The 18,999-nt window shown below is 38.1% G+C and overlaps 1 long non-coding RNA gene across 1 annotated transcript; it reads right to left on the reverse strand.

The window, feature by feature from the left end:
- Positions 1-409: 409 nt before the first annotated feature.
- LOC140232931 (uncharacterized) lies at positions 410-16,962 on the reverse strand. Its single transcript, XR_011901508.1, has 4 exons — positions 16,921-16,962; positions 2,809-2,865; positions 2,402-2,429; positions 410-496 (listed from the first exon to the last, which is right to left on the reverse strand). It is a non-coding gene; the product is annotated as an uncharacterized lncRNA (long non-coding RNA).
- Between the last annotated feature and the right edge of the window lie 2,037 nt (positions 16,963-18,999).

The raw sequence follows: 18,999 nt of genomic DNA on the forward strand, positions 1-18,999 counted from the left end.
GGACATTTGTTTTGTGCACACAATACCAGACGGCAGTTTCCCCGAAATTTGGCTCAAAAAACGTCACATACAGTTAATCAAATTATTAACTATACTTACATGAGCATCCATTCTTACCTATGGCATCAACTGAACAGATTTGAAATCACAATCTAAACAAGCTAGCACTATATGAATACTGTGCGCTTTGATGACGTAGGTCTATTCTAGGTTTCAGATTTCAGTTTCGGGACACCAAAACCAAAATATTCAAATACATTGAAGTACTCTTGCGGTAATCAAACAATTTTTAGTTGAGAAGTTGTTGATTATCATTCAATCATCCATTCAATTATTATTGTTATTAGCAACAGATTTGTCACTATATCATTTCTTGCTCAAAACAAACTTTAGCTGAAGGATTTCTTACCACTTGACTTGTTCATGGCTTCTATATTCATGTTCAATATGTGCTCCATGGCATCTCCTTCTCGCGGCGTTCCGAAAAATCGTAGTTCTATAGGAGGCAAAACATAATGAAAACAGACAGTATGACGGATCGATGTGACGTAATCAATGACGTGGTAGAAATAACGTATATTTTGTATCATGTATCGATATCTTGACTAATGAATATCTGCTAGCAATACTTTTTATCAAGCTGATAGGAGTGCTCGATCTTCAAATTCCAAAGATGCACATTAATTTATCTTCATGTGTGTGTACTCATTGTAGAAAATATCTCTGTCATGTCTGTATGTTCCTTAATTGCTTCATTATATTACGAAAAAGATGGAAAGAAGAGTGAAAAATGAAATCCACCCACCGGTCAACAAACCAGTCAACATGGTATTTTAGTTTTAGGACGAGAAGCAATGTGACCAAACATTTTTTAATGAAACAAAGCAAATTGTATAACTGAAAACAAGCAATATATAGCAATAAGTATGAATGTTACGCTAAACATAAAAGGTGATTCCAAAATTTTGTTAGTCAATAAGGCAATGATGTATCTTTTCACATGCACGATTGCGATTGTGAATTTTGTTTTTCCCTCTGTAAGTAAAGGACAAAATTATATGAGAAACATGCTTAAACCGGCTTTATTCGATTCCTCTATATCTTGGTGGTTTTTAAATTATCGCTTGGCTTTTCATATTTTCAAATTAAGCATCATGTCATCACTTGAAGCATTAACAGTCACACATAATAATGACTTCACGATTTGATATGAATATAGATTAAATGACAAAGAAAATAAGCAGATGGGTAGGAAAAGATATGTATCAACAATACTTTGGACTAATACGCAAAAAAAGAGAAACTTATGAAAGTGGTTTAGATAAAGTCTGACCATTGATAGCTTTGACAGAATGCGTATAACAGTAAGTGTTGAAAAAAAAAGAGTTATTTAAAAATTGTTTAAAAAATCAAGCTGTGGATTAAAATGCTGACGCTGCGATGAAGATGATATGATAAAAATGATGTATGTCAACATTTTAGTCTTTTAGTTGTATACGTCGGGTAAGTCGGTACAAGGCTGGTAATGTGTGTTATGTTTCTTGTTTCAGTTTCAGATGCACTTTGTGATTGTGGCTTTGGATGTATACATGTAATGTGTTTCATGCATAACTATTATTTGTTTTAATGTCCACTGTACGATGAATTTCTGTTGCAGACAATAAAGTAATCAATCAAATACCCACGAAGTTTTTATGGGGTTTTTCCTCTTCTGGAGGAGCTTTATGTAAACCAACTCTGTCAGGAGCACCATCAATGAAGAGTAATGACAGATAGTAAGTATCACGGAAAACTAGTCGCCATCCGTGATCAGAGAATGAATACCAAGCTGCTGCAACAAAGTTTTTTTTTCTATGATTTTTTTTTGTGTGTGTGAAGGAGATTACATTAACTTCCTTTGCTGCGGTGTAGGTCTGTGCAGACAAGCGAAGAAAACGCAACCACCAAGCAGATGTACCCGATAAGCAACATTCAGACGCAAAAGTGTGGAAATTAAATACTGTATGTTTTAGTTAACTTCAACCAATGGAGTTCGGTCATACAGGTCGACCGAAAAAAAAAATATAATGAAAAGGATTATTTTTCTTGGAATTGTTCGACGTTAATGTGCAAAATGGTCCTGTCAGCACAAACAAATACACACACACATACACACACACACACACACACACACACAGACATACACAGACAAAACTAAAAGCGATCATGATTGAAAAACGATGGTTTAAAAAATAATATTAGCACAACAGTTCAAGTAGTAACGATAGTGATATGAAATGTCTTGTTATGACAAGCACATTATTATAATACTGCAGATATACAGGTCCTCTGGATGACAAATACATGTATACGGCCAATACAGTTCCTCTGATGGCTAAAACAAAGTGTAAATTTTTCTTACTGTCTGCTGGCGGCTGTACTAGATCCACCTGTAGATGTGACATAGGCACGTATATAGAGAAAACGGTTATACTTGAGCGAAATGGGGGAAAATGTGCACAAGGTAAATCTGAAATTCATGAAATACGAAGTCCCAAATGCCTATCGTGGATTGTTGAACACACTCAACCTGTATTGCGTCTTAACTATCAAAAGTTATCACGGACACCCATCATGAGAAAAAAAAAAGGCGAGTCTTACCTCCCTGCTCTGACGTATTATCAAAGAACAAAAGTTACTCTCCCCTTTTCTTGGCTAAGCTGCCAAAGCCACTCAAACGGTTTCCCACCCTACACAGTTCATTAACTTTGATTTTTTTTTTTTTAGTATACAGAAACTATCTTGGTAAGTGTTGGTACATATACTTACTGAGCCAATACGAACGCCACGTGCGTTAACCTGTCCGACCTTGTAGTCATATGCTGCCTGCAATTGGAGAAAAAAAAATGATTAACAAGCCGCACACAACACGCTGATAAATTGAATAAAACAAAATACATGATATTTTCGAAAGGCAGTGAAGTTGATGGACATGAACTGGACGGATGGACCAAGGTCAGAAAAAAAAATGTATGGGGAGAAATTTATGCAACGTTGCATGAAGTATCAAATTCATTAAAAGAGCCAGTGGGACTTTTAATGATTTTATGAAAATTACAAAATTACAATCATCAGTTGGCTGAACTTTGAATGATGGCAACATTTATTTTGATGTAAATGGACACTTCCGAGGTAAAATGGCACATTTCAGGGATGTCAGATTATTTCCTGTTTCCAATTTGCTTTCCCCATGATCTTTGAGAACACTTTAATGAGAGATAACCTTGCCCCAAAATTTCTTCAAGCAAACAAAATATCAGAATTTATGCTAAAATGAAAATTCTTAAGCAAGCGTATGCGCAAAGCTGGACTGATATCTATGTACTTACATGATTATGAAGGTGAAGTAAAAGATGTTCATCGAAAATCAATTGCTTTGCAACTGAATGGCCCGATAATGGACATAGAAAAAATAATATCAGGTTTTAAATCTATTAAAAGAATCGTATAGCTTTGGTTGATACCTAACTTCAGGTCTGTAACATTTTTTTTTTCTTGTATGATAATGAGAAACCTTAATATGAAAGAGCATGGAATTCAACGTTTATTTGAAGGAAATTGGCTTTTAAATGGCCGAGATACCCAAAACAGAACGATCCCGATAAAAGGTGGCACCCACCTTTCATTACGATCGCTTTGTTTTACTTTGTTTTTGGATGTCTCAGCCGTTCCAAAACCAATTTTCATCAAATGAAATTTGAGTTGTTCCTAGAATGGTATATAGGTATTGCTGTATGTACTATTTTACAAATGGTTTCTTGGTATCTAGCAAAAAGTTAAAAGCCCACTCCTCATCTCCACCAATGCTATACCATCCCTTTAAACATTGTGTTTCATACCGTTTAGATTTAGTGGTGAACGTACGTTACGTGGACTGACAAAACTTTCGCAGTTTTGTTTTCATCGATTCATCAATTAACATTCGCAACAATGTTCCGTCCGAACAATGTTTACTGTATTCAAATCCTAGGTTTGATTTATCGATTACCATTCATATTCGTATTTTATTTTGTCAATCACATTTGAAAATTAAACACTCAAATTCGTCAATTGTCACCGAAATTCATCGCTGCTGCTTACCGGGTTAGGTATGCTAGGATCAAATTCCTATTTTTATTCCTAACAAATTCAATATTTTGTTATTCAGATTCGGCAAGTGATATATGGACCTTTACGTCGAGAGCAAATCAGAGCCTTACTCATTTCTTTGTCGGTCGAGTGGATAAGTTTGAGAAAGTTTGAGAATAATTGCTGTGACAGGAAAATGCGTTTTTTTTTTTAATTTTTTTTTAATGAGAGTGAGAAGGGCGTTAAGTTGCCACTTCAAGCCAACTTAATGCCCTTCTCATTCTCAACCGACGATGTATGATAAATGTGACCAATCATGGTAAATGTGATGAGTAAACGATTAGGTTATTAAAAGGCAATAATTACAGCCCTGTACCGTATACCTAGCATGGGAGACGGTTATGAATGAAACTGAGAAACTGAATGCCAATTAATGGCTGAATTTGAGTCTGCTGTCTTGAGCTGCTCAGCTACTACTGTGAATCTTAATTGCAGTTAGCACAATCTGGTGATAAGTGAATAAAAACGTATAAACATTGATGAACTAGAGATGAGATTGAAACAAGTATTTCCACAGTCCAGAGTGTCTGGAAACATCTTCTTTGAAATTTGAAATAGAATCAATTGATGACAAAAATGGGCGGGAAGAATATATACTTAACATAAACTGAAATCATGAATTGCAGAATTCTTCTTCTAAGTACTAGAGTGCATTTCCAACCTTTTTTTTTCTCTCACACATATCATTTTGATATTGATATACTATATAGTAAAGCCCTTTTGTCAGCAAATGATGTTTGACAAAGAGAGACTGAATTTGCTCTCAAGAACAACGAAATTCTACCAGACAGTGATGTTTTACGGTGAGATGCACTTTGAACACATATCACAAAAATAGTGTAACAGTTCACTTACATGTGACACTCCTACACCCAGACACAGCACCATGAACGCAATGTACCCCCTTAGCATCCTCAGCGTTTGGTAATATCCCTGTCCACTCGGTAAATCGTTAAAGCGTAGTTCCACCGGTTTATACACCTGTTATCTGTTCTGAACGCTTCCACCAAGTCCAAATGCGCTTCTGCTCTGGAGACCACCTGAGCAAGCCCTATTTATTGACCGGTCTTACGACGATCAAAGCCGGGAACCCGACCAGGTATGATCCGATGACCTTTGCCACTGGACTGTCGTAGGGGCTGTGACAGCTGCCCAAATGGTAAGCAGTATCCGTTCGAAGATCTTTATCACGCCGGTGACATCATCAAAAGCCAATCAGAATGGGTTATGCAGGTTAGTCACTGTCGGTCATTGAGATAAGTTTTCGTGACTTCTTCCATGAATACACATTTTAATTTTTTTTTCTGAAGCAAAGTGCAAAAACCGTGGAAGATAGGCGAATGGTGCGATGTAATGATTTAGCAAATATTCACACCCTGATCATTTGCGGTATTCAATGTCTCTCAGAGTTGATTGATGTGACTAGCGGTAGCATTTTTTTTTCCTAACTTCAGATTATAATGTGATTGTCATGATCGATGTATATCTTGGGTTCACTCTGAACAAATGTCAGTGATAACTGGAGAAAGATGCTGTGTATGTCAATGATTCAGCTATAAGAAAGAGACAAAACATTATGTGTCACTTTAGATCCTCAAACCAAGAATTTTAAGGGGATCTGGATGAGGGCACATTCATATTGCCTTTCGCAATATTAAAGGAAACCAAAACCAATGGAGAAATGTGGATTGAGTGAAAGCAGCAACAGTAGTAGAACACATCAGTAAAAGTTTGAGGAAAATTGGACAATCGATTCAAAAGTTATGATTTTGTTTGCGTGTTTGTTGGAACCGCTGGATGAGGAGACTACTAGATGTTATGATGTCATGTGTGGACAACAAAAAGAAAATATTAAGGGAATTCCACGAAATTCATTTTTTTCATGAAAATTACACATTCCATCAACTTGATACTGACGTATGTTAAGGGTAGCAATTATTGTCCCTGCTTTCTAAAAACGATTAGTCAATAGCTCTTTCATTATGCTAGAAATGTGATTTTTTTTTTTTTGAGTGGAAATCCCTTTATATCTTCTTTTTACATTGTTGTCTATACATAACATCATAACCTCTAGTAGTCTCCTCATCCAGCGGTTCCAACACAAAAACTTTACAAATTCATAACTTTTGCATCGATTGTCCGATTTTCCTCAAACTGTCACTGATGTGTTCTACTAAATGTTCCTGCTTTCACTCAATCTACATTTCTCTTTGGGTGTTGGTTTCCTTTAAATCCCCCTCGTGAAGACATTATTTTATTATGAGCTCCCTTTTAGATACTTGATATCGTATATCTAATAACAATGTTTGATTTGTTTAAGATTCATTATTGTCCGATCGTTTGATATTATAGTATCGTCTGAGGCAAATTATTGTTTGATAGGGTCCCATTCTTTCTCTCTTCTTTGTTTTTTTTTTCTATTTAAAACAACAAAACAACAATATTGAAGAACTTTCGTCACAACTTGTTTGTAGATGATTTCCTTTGAAATCTTGCATGACTTCTCATTCAGAGTACAAATAAGCCTTTCCGTTTATCGACTAACCAATTTACTGACATTCCGCTCTGCTGGTCGAGCCAGTTATCGCAAGATAGGTGGCTGCCCTTATTTAGCGAGATTACTCTTTTTTGTGTGTGCAATGATTGAGAGGAAAGTTTCGGGTCGTGTGAAAAATGCAAATTTTTTCAAAGTTACGTAACAGATTGAGCGCACGTCACCTCAATGAGAATGCTTCTTCAAAACAATATGGAAACCTCCGAGACTGAATTATCATTGGATATTAAGAATACCTCGCCTTCGTATGATGGCATTCACGTTTACTACTAGTAGTTGGGAGGCGGCAAGACCAATAAGATGAGGAACATGTGGTTCAACATCTGAAAGACATTACAGACGTCTCGGGCAAGGCATTCTCACCATCAGTCCACAATGGTCCAAATGCATAGACCTACCAATGTCACTGCGCCACTATCATTTATGATGCAGAATCATTTTTCATATGTACATTATGCATATATATATATGTGTGTGTGTGTGTGTGTGTGTGTGTGTGTGTGTGTGTGTGTGTGTCTTTATGAAAGTAGCAAAGGGACACCAGAGGCACCCCATCCATTTGAAATTTTCAAAATGTGGCTCCCCAAACACTGTAAACTTTAACAAAAAAGCCTAGAACTCTTTATTCTTTCTCCTTTCTCCATCTAAAGGTGCATATCCCAAAGGCTCGGAGATCCCTGTGCAGTGTATAACATGTCCGTAGCATATTTGAATCATAGGCTTTGAGCAAGACGCCACACATACATTATTTACGGAGCGTATCGTGTTCACAGGGAATGTTGGATTTATATTTGCAACACGCATGCACGGCGCCGTTCAACAGATTCCGAAAGACATCTTTAACCAATACTAATGACAAGTTCACTGAACACCAACCCTACAGCTGAAAATTTCACTCTTCATTTGTGTTGAGTAGAGAGAAAAATAATCATTAATATCAAAATATACAGAAGAAGCAAAACCATCACCAAGGATTAGTATCCCAAATCCTTGTTTCAAAATTGATCGTTTAATTTTTCATTTCTTCGGATGATTTGTTTCCTTTTGCTTTTTTCTTATTCTATCTTATATATTTTACCACTACAGCAGTAATAATCACTTACTTGATATAACTATTATAATCATTTTGTGTAGGTGAAGTTCAGAAGAAATACGTGCTCCAGCAAAGGGGGATAAACTGTTTTCTTTGAATCGTATGACGTTGTGGTGATTGTGTCACCAGACTTTGACTTCAAGGAAAGAGGTGGGCAAGGGTCATTATACCATGGAACAATTCAGCTCCGTGATTACGCGAACAGGATAGAGTGGTCAGGGCTGATGAAGTTTTGTGATATCAATATGTTCTTTGTTACTGTCCACTTTTTTTCTCTCTTCCAGCGGACTTCCGGCTACTTTGGCAGCAGGCGTTAGTCTGCAGAAAATAACTATTTCTGGTTTAATTGGCCTTACTCTCTGATGACATCTCTTCCTGAGCTAATGATATCAGTACTGACCTGTTGTATTAATGGTGTTTGGATCCGCTAAGTAGTCCAGTCACCAAGTATTATGTAGATCGAGCGCTAACATATCAAGCATCATGTTGGACCCCCTTGTTTTGTTTAATTGCATTGAAGTTATCCATCATGTCTACACTATTGGTTGCCATACAGTAAAGTGTTGTGCTTATTTTGTTGTCCAATCCTGAATGCTGTATGCAAATTACCATGTACCACATGCCATTACATTACAAATGCGTTTATATTATATGCAACGAAATTGTTGCAATTGTTAGAAATAGCTGTATTACTGTGTAATGCCATATTCGTGGATACAACGTTGATGAAATAACATTGATGAATAAACATTAATGAAATAAATCAAATCAATCAAATCAAATCAAATCAAATCAAATCAAATCAAATCAAATCAAATCAAATCAAGCCTGTTACGCCTAATTCTGTACGTTTTGGAAGCGTATCACAGAGCCGATTCGGGCGCAGAGGCCATTCCTTGCGTAGCAGATTGTAAAGTCCATCTTTCATGTCTTTCCTTCCCATTATTGGGCACGCCATACGTCTGTTAGTGGTTATCTACATTATTATGTTCATTTTAAATGTTGACTGCTTTGTGAACACACACGCACTTGGGGAGACTGCGGACTCGAAACGTTTTAAGAAGTAGCAACAATTAGTGATTGCCAGAGTTTGTTTGTTTATTTTTTAAATGAGACTCCCCGAATAGCACTGTAGCTACAGATATCTCTAAAATGACGTTCATGTTTGAAGTCATATTACACTCAAAATCCATTTTGGAAAGATGTATTCTATGCCATGTCCCTATTATGTCGTTCAGAGGGATCTAATTTTTTTTTTAACTTATCCATTGTGGAGAAATAGTTCTACTCAAATCGGGCATGAAAATGAAAAAGGTATCAGGTATATCAACGATTTGGTTGATAACAAGGGAAATTTGTTGACCCGTGAAGGTTGTGAACGGACTTTGTTTGAAACTTAATTACCTGTCATGTTATTCAGTAGGACAAGTGATTGAGTGCCGGTTTGGTGGTTATTTACAAAGATGTGAACAAAATATTGTAGATCCATTATTGCCATCACATATTAAAATACTACTGCAAAATTCAAAGGATGTATAGGTGTATTTAAAAAGCTCTTCTTGGAAAAACAAAATGTTTACCTTTGATATGTTTTAAATGGGAAAGACATTTAGATAGTCCCCTGAAACTGTCAAAATGGAAAAGTATCACATTATGATATTTCGTTTTACTGTGGACATAAGGTTGAGATATTTTCAGTATAAAATGATAAAATGGTAAATAGGATTTTGGTTTTAAAGAAAAGAGAAATGATGCTCAAAACTGCGCTGTGATTTTGATTAAGCAACAACTGTTTGTACAAAAGTAAAAAAAAAAAACCCAAAGTCCCTAGGTTTAACTCTATGAAGAAAAAAATATTGAATATTATGCAGATGAGATATATATTTCTTCTGTATCGGGTACTCTCAACAAGTTCAATTTAAAGTGGCAGTAACTCCAATATTTGTTTGTGTACCGTACATGTTTATTTATGGTTTTATAGATTATGGTTGAATGTTTTGAGTTTGTATTATGGAGATAAGAAAATAGTCCATGGAGGGCTAAAAAAAGTTTTGAAAAAAAAATCACACTCTATATAAATAGAAATATTCATGAATATAATATTGTTTTTACCCTACCCATCACCTCATTCTCTCTTCAATCATGCCATATACTGTGAATTCAATTTTTGTCATTTCTCATCCTCGAGGAGGAACTGTGTCGATTCAAGACGCACTATTGTTTTACTATGAAGATACCGGAGTTAACACGACAAAGTAATTAATGACTGCTGAATTGGCATTTATGATAATACTTTTCCTATTCTGAAGAACTGATTGAAATACCTTTGTGAGTGAACACATATTTGGAAATGAAAGTTTGCAGACACATGTATGTATATATATATATATATATATATATATATGTGTGTGTGTGTGTGTGTGTGTGTGTGTGTGTGTGTGCGTGTGTGTGTGTGTTCAGTGGCGGCTCCAGAGGGGGTGGGGGGCAAAACCGGCGCACGCCCCCCTTTATTTTTCGATAAAAACAAAAGAAATAAAAAGAAAAAAAATGAAATGAAACCCGGAAGTGGCACCAGAAATATTAGTTGCGTCCCCCCCCCCCCCCTTAACAGAATTCCTGGATCCGCCCCTGGTGTTATACATACATTATACCAGGGAGGTACACGCACATTTTCTCTCTTGTTCTCCTCCCCTGTCCTTAAGGGTGTTGCTCAAAAAGCAATCATGCCTTTACAACGAGTCCATTGTTTCGCAGTCTATGCCGGACCTGAAAGGAAATTATCTTATTTCTTTCCACAAAGGAAATGATTGCGTGGACAGGGTCGATTAACGTGGAGATTCATGGCCTTGCTGATATCATTTAAAGGAAACTCTTTTCGCATAAATCAACGCCCACGAAATTTAGGACAAGACTGCGCTGCTTGGCTGAATAAACTATTCTTGTGTGATAGACACATCGAAAAGATACTACTAAAAGTTCGTCAGTCCAATATCGATAATTAGATAGCCATTGACGTTCATTTTGGTAGGTTCTTTTATAGTATTGTTTATTGGGGTTTGAACTCCAGAAAACATTCCTTTAAGTCACGGCCTTATTGCTGGAGTTAAAATTTAACAAGCGCTTGAAGAGAGTTGCTGAAACTGCCCAATTCTGATTCAGTTCAGGTCAATTCTATTTATTTCCATTGTTCTTCTTCCACAGAACATGAATGATATACGAAAATTGTACAATCATCTCCACTTTTTTTTTTTAAAGAAAACGTATTTGGTATACAACGTTAAGATTAAGAGTTTTATGTTACTGGTGTTGCATTATATTGGTACATAAGATAGGGCCTCATCCACGTCAAGCTCTGCTTATGACGGTTCCTTTATTGATTTCTCCTTTGTCCACATATGAATAGGCCTACAGTATGCCTTAACATGATTGCTTTGATTCATATGTTATTACAGACTGATGTCGTTACGAAATTGGCACTTCTTGTATTGATTTGTATATGTTATACTATCTTTTATACTACTTTTTTTGGCATACTCTGTATCACTTTGTTTTCATTCGTTATTGTATTCGGACAAAGAAAATGCGGAAATAAAATCAAACCAACCCAACCAAAAATCTTGAGTGCACAATAGTTGAGTTCACGAGGAGAATTCATGAATTAAAAGCATGTATACAAATTTTGTTACATGATCCATACCCTGAGGAAGAAAAAGAGTGAGACTCCACTAAAGGCAGAGCTTGTATACTACAAAAAACAAACAAACAAACAAACTCATACAATCGACCTAAAATGTACAAAGGGGAAAATGTAAAGTTATTCAAATAATAATTCACATTCTTTTGATGAGAGATGTGTCAGGAAGGAAAATATATTATCAGCGAAATTTTTTGCCTCTTTCGTTGACTCGGACAACATCTTAGCGAAAGTATTGATTTCACAGGGAAATTCATAATGTGGATATACTATATTTAATATGTGAAAAAAGTGAACAGAATTAAATATGTTTACAAGTATGTAAACTGCATGAATATTGTCGATAACATCATTTGATCAAAGAGTTGTAATAACTTCTAAGATACGTCATTTTTAAATGTACAGTGGCTAAATCGAAGGCAAAAAACCCCCAATATGATTGCATCATCCACAAACCGATGGAATCGGAGAGTCCGAAGGCGAGTGGCAACATCATTTCTTGTGATGGTGGTCGTAATGTTGTTGCAACCGATATCAATGTTTCGTGAAACATGTGGAACTCATAACTCTAGCGTTCAATGTACATTCACTGCAAGGGATGCAGGGCAGAAAATACATACCATTATTCTGTAGAAGCAAAGAAATCAGCACACAGCTGATAGTATAGGAATGTGAGACGTGAGTAATAAAACAGGTTGGTTGCAAGAAGCTACTTGAATGCAATTGTCTATGCGTGGTGTTACCGCAGAATGGTTAGAATCTCATGGAACCTCAGAGCGCACAAGACAAATAACCGGGCACTATAGAGAAAACTGGATCAGGGCTAGTCATACAAAAGTGGTAATCACCCAAATGTTCCGACTTGTTGGATTCATTATGAGAAGAAATCATATGCAAAAGATTCTTTAAAAATGGGAAGTGGAAGGCGAAAGAGATGAAGGAGACCAATAACAACCTTTACTGGAAATACTTAGAAATACATTGTATAGAGGAGTTTATAGCCTCTCATCGATAAACAGAGAGGAAAGATTGGCAGGAACTCCATTCAAGTCACAGCACTATATAATATTTGTGCCGACTGAAATAATGATGGGAATGTGTTCTACGACTTCAAAGAAACTGCCAGATCTTACCTTTCGTGTAATATTTTAAAGTTTATTGAATTTTTAGAGGCTTTGCACAAAAATGAGCAGTGTTAGCGGCTTGAACGCTGGATGCAACACTACCTGGAGCTGTACGCAACGCTATATGCAGATATGTGGTGACAGAGGCCGCCTTGGACACCTTAGCCAGTCTCTCATTCATGTAGAGGAGCTAGATGTCCCGAGTACAACAGAAGAACTCAGCACAGCCATCGACTGTCTCTCTTGTGGAAAGGCTTCTGGGAAAGATGGCATCCCGCCAGAAGTTGTGAAGAGCGGCAAGTCAGTACCATAATACAGTGCCCCCCACGAGCTCTTGTGCCTTTGCTGGGATGATTAATTAGTAAGACGTACGCAACGCCAATGATTTATCGTCACTAGACCTACAAGGACAAAGGGAGACTGCAGCGACTAAAATAACTACCGGGGCACATCCCTCCTCAGCGTTGTATGGAAAGTCTTCGCCCGTGTCGTCCTGGCATGCGCCTGCAGAATCTTGTATGCCTCCCGGGTGTATCCGGAGTCGAAGGTAGGCCGATCTCCAGCGAACACGACCTTCTCACTATGCCAGCTGTAGCAAGTAAAGCTGCAGAAGATAGGATGCCCCCAAGACTGCTCCAGATTGTCACGGCCTTTCACCAGGACATGCAAAGAAAAGTCTCCTACAATGACGGCGGATCTTCCGATTTTTCCATGTTATAGCGATGGTGACTGAAGCAGGGCTGCGTCATCGCTCAGACATTTTTTTTTATTATTATTTTCCTCTCCATGCTCCTCCAGTACGGCACAGAAGGCATCTACATCCATATCAGAACGGACGGAAAGTCTTCATCGCCTGACTGCGCGCCAAAACCAGGTGTAGGAGGTTGTCATCTAAGCTGTGCTGTTCGCTGACGACGCTGCGCTGACATTGCAAACAGAGACCGAATGACCTGTGCCGGTGAGGAATTTAGACTGATCATCACCCTAAAAAAGACTAAAGTCCTAGTCCAAGACACTGATTTCATCAACGACTATCATCTTGAAGACGTGGATTCCTTCTCATACCGTGGGTGAACCATCCCAGGTCCTTCTCCCTTGACAATGAGATAACTAACTTGATACTGCTGCAGTCATGGCCAAGCAGAATACACGTGTATTACTAGTATATGAAGTAACAGTCAGGTGATCAAGAACGCCAAGCTTTCGCTTACGAGGTCTGCAGGCGTCCCCAGTACCCTGCGATACGGATGGAAGTCCTAGACAACGAACGCCGGTCAGGAGAAGCGGCTCAGCACCATCTATACCTCCGCTGCCTTGGACATTTCCTGCGCATTAAGTAGCAGGATAGGACGGCAACAGAGATGTCCCAAAGTCCTCACCTATGGAACCAAATCGCATACCGATGGACATGCTATATGGAGAGAATACGTGCGAGGGGTTTCGTCCCGTAGAAAGACCGCATTTTCATTTCAAGTGTGTGCACATGCGACATTAAGATAACTGAACCCAAACTCAACACCTGGAAGGTCATCACAGAAGACTGGCCCCCATGAGTCATACGGCCCGCAAGTTCGACACTAGACAAAATAAGGCCTATATGTCCGACAGTAGGCAAACAAGGCCTACATCAGGAAGTTTACAGTTTCCGTCCAGTGGGTCTTTTATCGCTTAGTGTCGAGCTCATGGGTCCGTTCGACTAGTGCTGAACTCATGGGCCTTGTGTGACTATTACGTGCGTACTCGTGGGCCTTATTTGCCGTTAGTATCGAGGACAAGGGCTGAGTAACTCGTGGGCTGTTTAACTCGTGGGTGTCGAACTCGTGACGTGCACCCGTCAAGTGGGCTGAAACTACAAGAAACAATCAGCAGGCTGACAAGAGAGCAGAAGGAAGACTAGGACTGTCTCTACTGCCTCAGCGCCATCGTCTTTAATCTACTCCAAGTGTTGCAGAGATTGCCACTCAAGAGTGGCACCATTAGGCACTGTTGTTGTTGTTGTTGTTTTTCTCATTTTAATTTTTAAGGCGCGTGTCATTTAGTTGTGAATACATGTATTTACTATTGGCGATTGATTGTCTGGCTTCCAGACCGTCTAGAACGTCTGCTCGTACTAATTTCTCTCCTAAAATATTGACGCCCTCTAACAACAAAAGATTTAGCAGGTTCAGCTGAATGGTCCCACTGAACTAGTCTTTCTAGTTCAGTGCATTTTGTAAAAGGAATACAGTTGGCAAAGGGTCTGGTAACCAGATTATGATGCATTCATCACGACGACCCCGCCGACGACGACATATTTAAAGTGCCCCTTAACAGATCTACGTCATCTTTCCTACCGTTGCTGATATCCTCTATAGGTTTCATTTTCAGATTAGCCCGATAATATGATTTTAAGATTATACCGTGTCATTTCTGTCCGAATTTTTTTTTTTTTTTTTTTTTTAGTTTTGTCTTTGCTGGTTTATTCGAGAGTGTACACGCAAGATCCACTTTGATTAATACAGGAATTCAGATGAACATTGCTGAAATTCTGTAGATTTTGTCCTAATCTATATGTCTGTAAGGAGTTGATTTAAATCTAATTTAAATACCCTCCAGTCTGGGAGGAAGTGAATTTGAATATGAATTTAGCCGGGTTGATGGCATCCCACATGCAGGTGTTTGACAGCTATTGTTCCACAGCATAGTTAAAGGTCCAGTTTACCTTTGGGAGCAGTGATTTCAAAAATGTTCAAGATATCACATTTGATGCATATGTGTAGGTCTGTTGTATCACAAAACATCCTACCATGTAAAATTTTTGCAATAAAGCCTAAAATATGAGGAGATATCTGCATTTTTCTCAATAAACCATAACTGTATACGGTTTAGTCTGGAAGCATTCTTATTATAACTATTGTTCACATTTTGTGTATTTAACAGTACTTAACATCGATTATATGGATTCAAATTTTTACAGTGGTTGTTTCTATCCCTAACTCACATTTTAGAACTATTTTAAAGCACTAGTGTTGGGTTTTTGTTTCATCTGCAAATGGTAGATTATGCCTTTAAGTTTGCAGCAGCCAGCGTATGTATAGGCAGGCTCACAAGAAGTGAAGCTGCCACACCCTGTCTTGTCACCAGACAGACCAGACGCTGCAGAGCCTTGGCTAGCAGTGATGCCACAACTGGGGTGTCTAAGACCCCGTTTACAGTGCGGGGCCGGGCTCGGCCGCGGCTCGGCCGTGGCCGAGTCCGGCCTCAATTGCGCGGCCGAGCCTCGCAATTTTGTCCGTTTACACTGCTGGGCTCGGCCGCGCTTTTCATTCAAACCTTTCAATATTTTGTCGTAGTGGCGCTCGGCTTGTAAACAAACGTAATTTGGTATTGTCTGGTTTTCAGACCCTTTGCCAAATGAATTCCGTGGCGACGAAGTCGCCGTTCGGGCAAAGGCCTTTGCCGAACGAAAAAATCCTTTGCAGGACAAAACCATCTTAAACTATACTAGTTTTCCACGTTGAGGGGGTTAATATCGTGAATAGCTAAAGATACAGGCAGAGGGTTTGGAAGCCAGACTAAAATTGGCCGCGCAATTGGTCGCGCATTTGGCCCAGTTTGCGTTTACACCAAGAAGAGGCCGGGCTCGGCCGCGGCTCGGCCGCGGCCGAGACCACCTCCAGAGCGAGGCCAAATGCGAGGCCAATTTTGGCCTCGCATTTGGCCTTTTGCGCGTTTACACTGAAGCGGGGCTGGGCTCGGCCGCGGCCGAGCCGCGGCCGAGCCTCGCACTGTAAACGGGGTCTAAGGCCCAACTGTAAGTTTCACTTTGTTTTACTTATAATTCTGCAGTGTGCTGATAACGGTTTGAGTTGCCCAGATATTAATTGATATTGTATCGTTATATTCCTAGAGGTAAGTCGTATCCCGTGTTTATTGATACCAGGACAGTTTAGAAGCCCTTCCTTACTGTTTGCAGTTGTGATATGAATATAGCTTAATTCAAATCAAGAAAGTCGATACAGGTTTTTTTTTGTTTTGTTTTGTACTCGAGTTTGATATGAGGAGGACCGAAGATAATTGTAAGGTAAAAGGGTAATTTTGATAACGGAAGTTTGAAGCATGCTGTACGTGCATGCCACAATTTTGACTGTATGTATCGTTTAAAACTGTCTAACAAATTCATTATCCAGAAGAGGCCAGATGAAAGGAGAAGAAATGAGGGCACAAATATCTAATGCTAAGAATCAAAAGTTAACAATAACCTTTCAGTTAAACTCGAAATTGATGGAAGTGCACTAGCTCTACTTACGTTCGATATCCCGATAACGCATAGAAACAACACCAATGGTGTAATGTGCGCCATTCTCAGCGTTCTTGGTGTTACCGCTCACTCGACAAAATCTCGTTGTGGTACAGTTACCGCCACTTGTTCGCCTGTTTTCTCTACACCTGTTGTCTCTTCGAAGTCCTCACTGGTTACTGATATGACGACTGCCAAACCAAAGTGTATTTATACTGTTTGATTCTGCATTTCCATCTACAGTGTTCGCTGAGATCCAGACTTCTTGGTCTTTTTTGCTTTGGCGAGACCGCACTAGTCTCCGGTCTGCGCACTAGTTCCCCAATAGCGGTGAGCGACGGCTCTGGATGACATCACCAATAGCCAATCAGAATGAGTCATTCAAGTCGTGGTAGTAGGTGGTTAGCAGTGACAGCTGACAATATGATTTTTTTTTCTTTCGTTGTTACAATTAGGCATGAATTGACAGTTTCTTTATTTCTTTTCATTTGATTCAAATAGAACAAAAAAAGAAGAGATATATATCATATCTGCTGTGTACATGGATAAACTCTATTTTTTCTTCAAATAAGATAATTGCTTTGTAATTATTTTTACTTTATAGCCCTAATCTGAGGTAAGTTAAAATTGCCGATTTCCGTAGATTTATGGAATATATCAAAGAAGGATTATTAGAGCTAGAGATAGATGGGTTACTTTTTTTCTTCTTATTTCTCTTCAATGAGTTATCATTTCTCACCATGAAGTTAGCTTTAATGAATGAGTAAAAACAGGATCAAAAGGCTAACAGAATAGTTGAGGTTTCATCAAAATTGGCTAAAGGGCGTTTTGTCTTTTTTAATACATGAAAATCAAACAGGATTTTTGAGTGGTCGCTTCATTGGCGAAAATATACGTCTATTATATGACACGCTACTTTATACTGAATTAAATGATATAGCAGGCATGCTTCTTGTTGTCGATTTCGAAAAAGCTTTCGATTCCGTATCGCATACTTTTCTATTCAAGGTCCTGGATTTTTTTCACTTCGGTCCATCTGTAAAGAAATGGATCAAGTTATTTTATGCAAATGCATCCTCTTGTGTATTAGTTAACGAATACTGTACAGATAGATTTGAAATAGGACGAGGGTGTCGCCAGGGAGATCCTTTGTCCCCCTATAGTCAGTGAAATACTTGGTATCCTAATACGACACTCGGATTCTTTAGTTGGATTGCATATGAATGGGAAATCGCTTAAACTTTTGCAATATGCAGATGATACCCTTTTGACACTCAACGGTTCAACCCAGGATTTACAAAGTGCTCTTACAATACTTAATGAATTTGCAAATATGTCCAACCTCAAAATTAACGTAACTAAAACTCAAGTAATATGGATTGGGAAGAACAGAACTTTCAAAAAAGAGATTTTACACGAGTACAAATTAAACTGGATATCTGAAGGATATTTCAGGTACCTGGGCATTGACTTTTCAGTTAAATTATCTGAAATGGTTAATCACAATTATCAAGAAAAGGTTAAAGAGATAAAACGTCAGATAGCGATATGGCTGAAAAGAACATTGACTCCCTTAGGGAGAGTAACGATAGTAAAATCTTTATTGATACCCAAACTGAATTATTTGCTTTTATCTCTTCCAGAACCAAAATTAGAAATTATGAATGATGTTAACCGATTTTTTTATAAATTTATATGGCATGATAAATCTGATAAAATAAGTAGGAAACAAATGTGCCAATTATATAGTGATGGTGGGGTTAAAATGACAGATATTTTTATACATTCAAAATCACTCAGAATATCATGGATAAGAAGATTATTTTGTTATCCAAGTAACGAAAATCTCACTTTACATATGTTCCAATCATTCTTGCCTCCATCATACACATCTCTCCACTTATTCATGGGGGGTGAACATTACAAAGAATTAGCCATTTCAATGCGCAACCCATTTTGGAAAGAGGTATTATTAGCCTTTTCAGATTTAACTCAGTCCATTATAGATAATACCGCATGTCAACCCCTTTGGAACAATCCTAGAATACAAGTTAATAATAATGTAATTTATTATAAGTCATGGTGTGC

Source organism: Diadema setosum, chromosome 9, assembly GCF_964275005.1.
Source record: "Diadema setosum chromosome 9, eeDiaSeto1, whole genome shotgun sequence".
NCBI classification, from domain to species: Eukaryota; Metazoa; Echinodermata; class Echinoidea; order Diadematoida; family Diadematidae; genus Diadema; species Diadema setosum.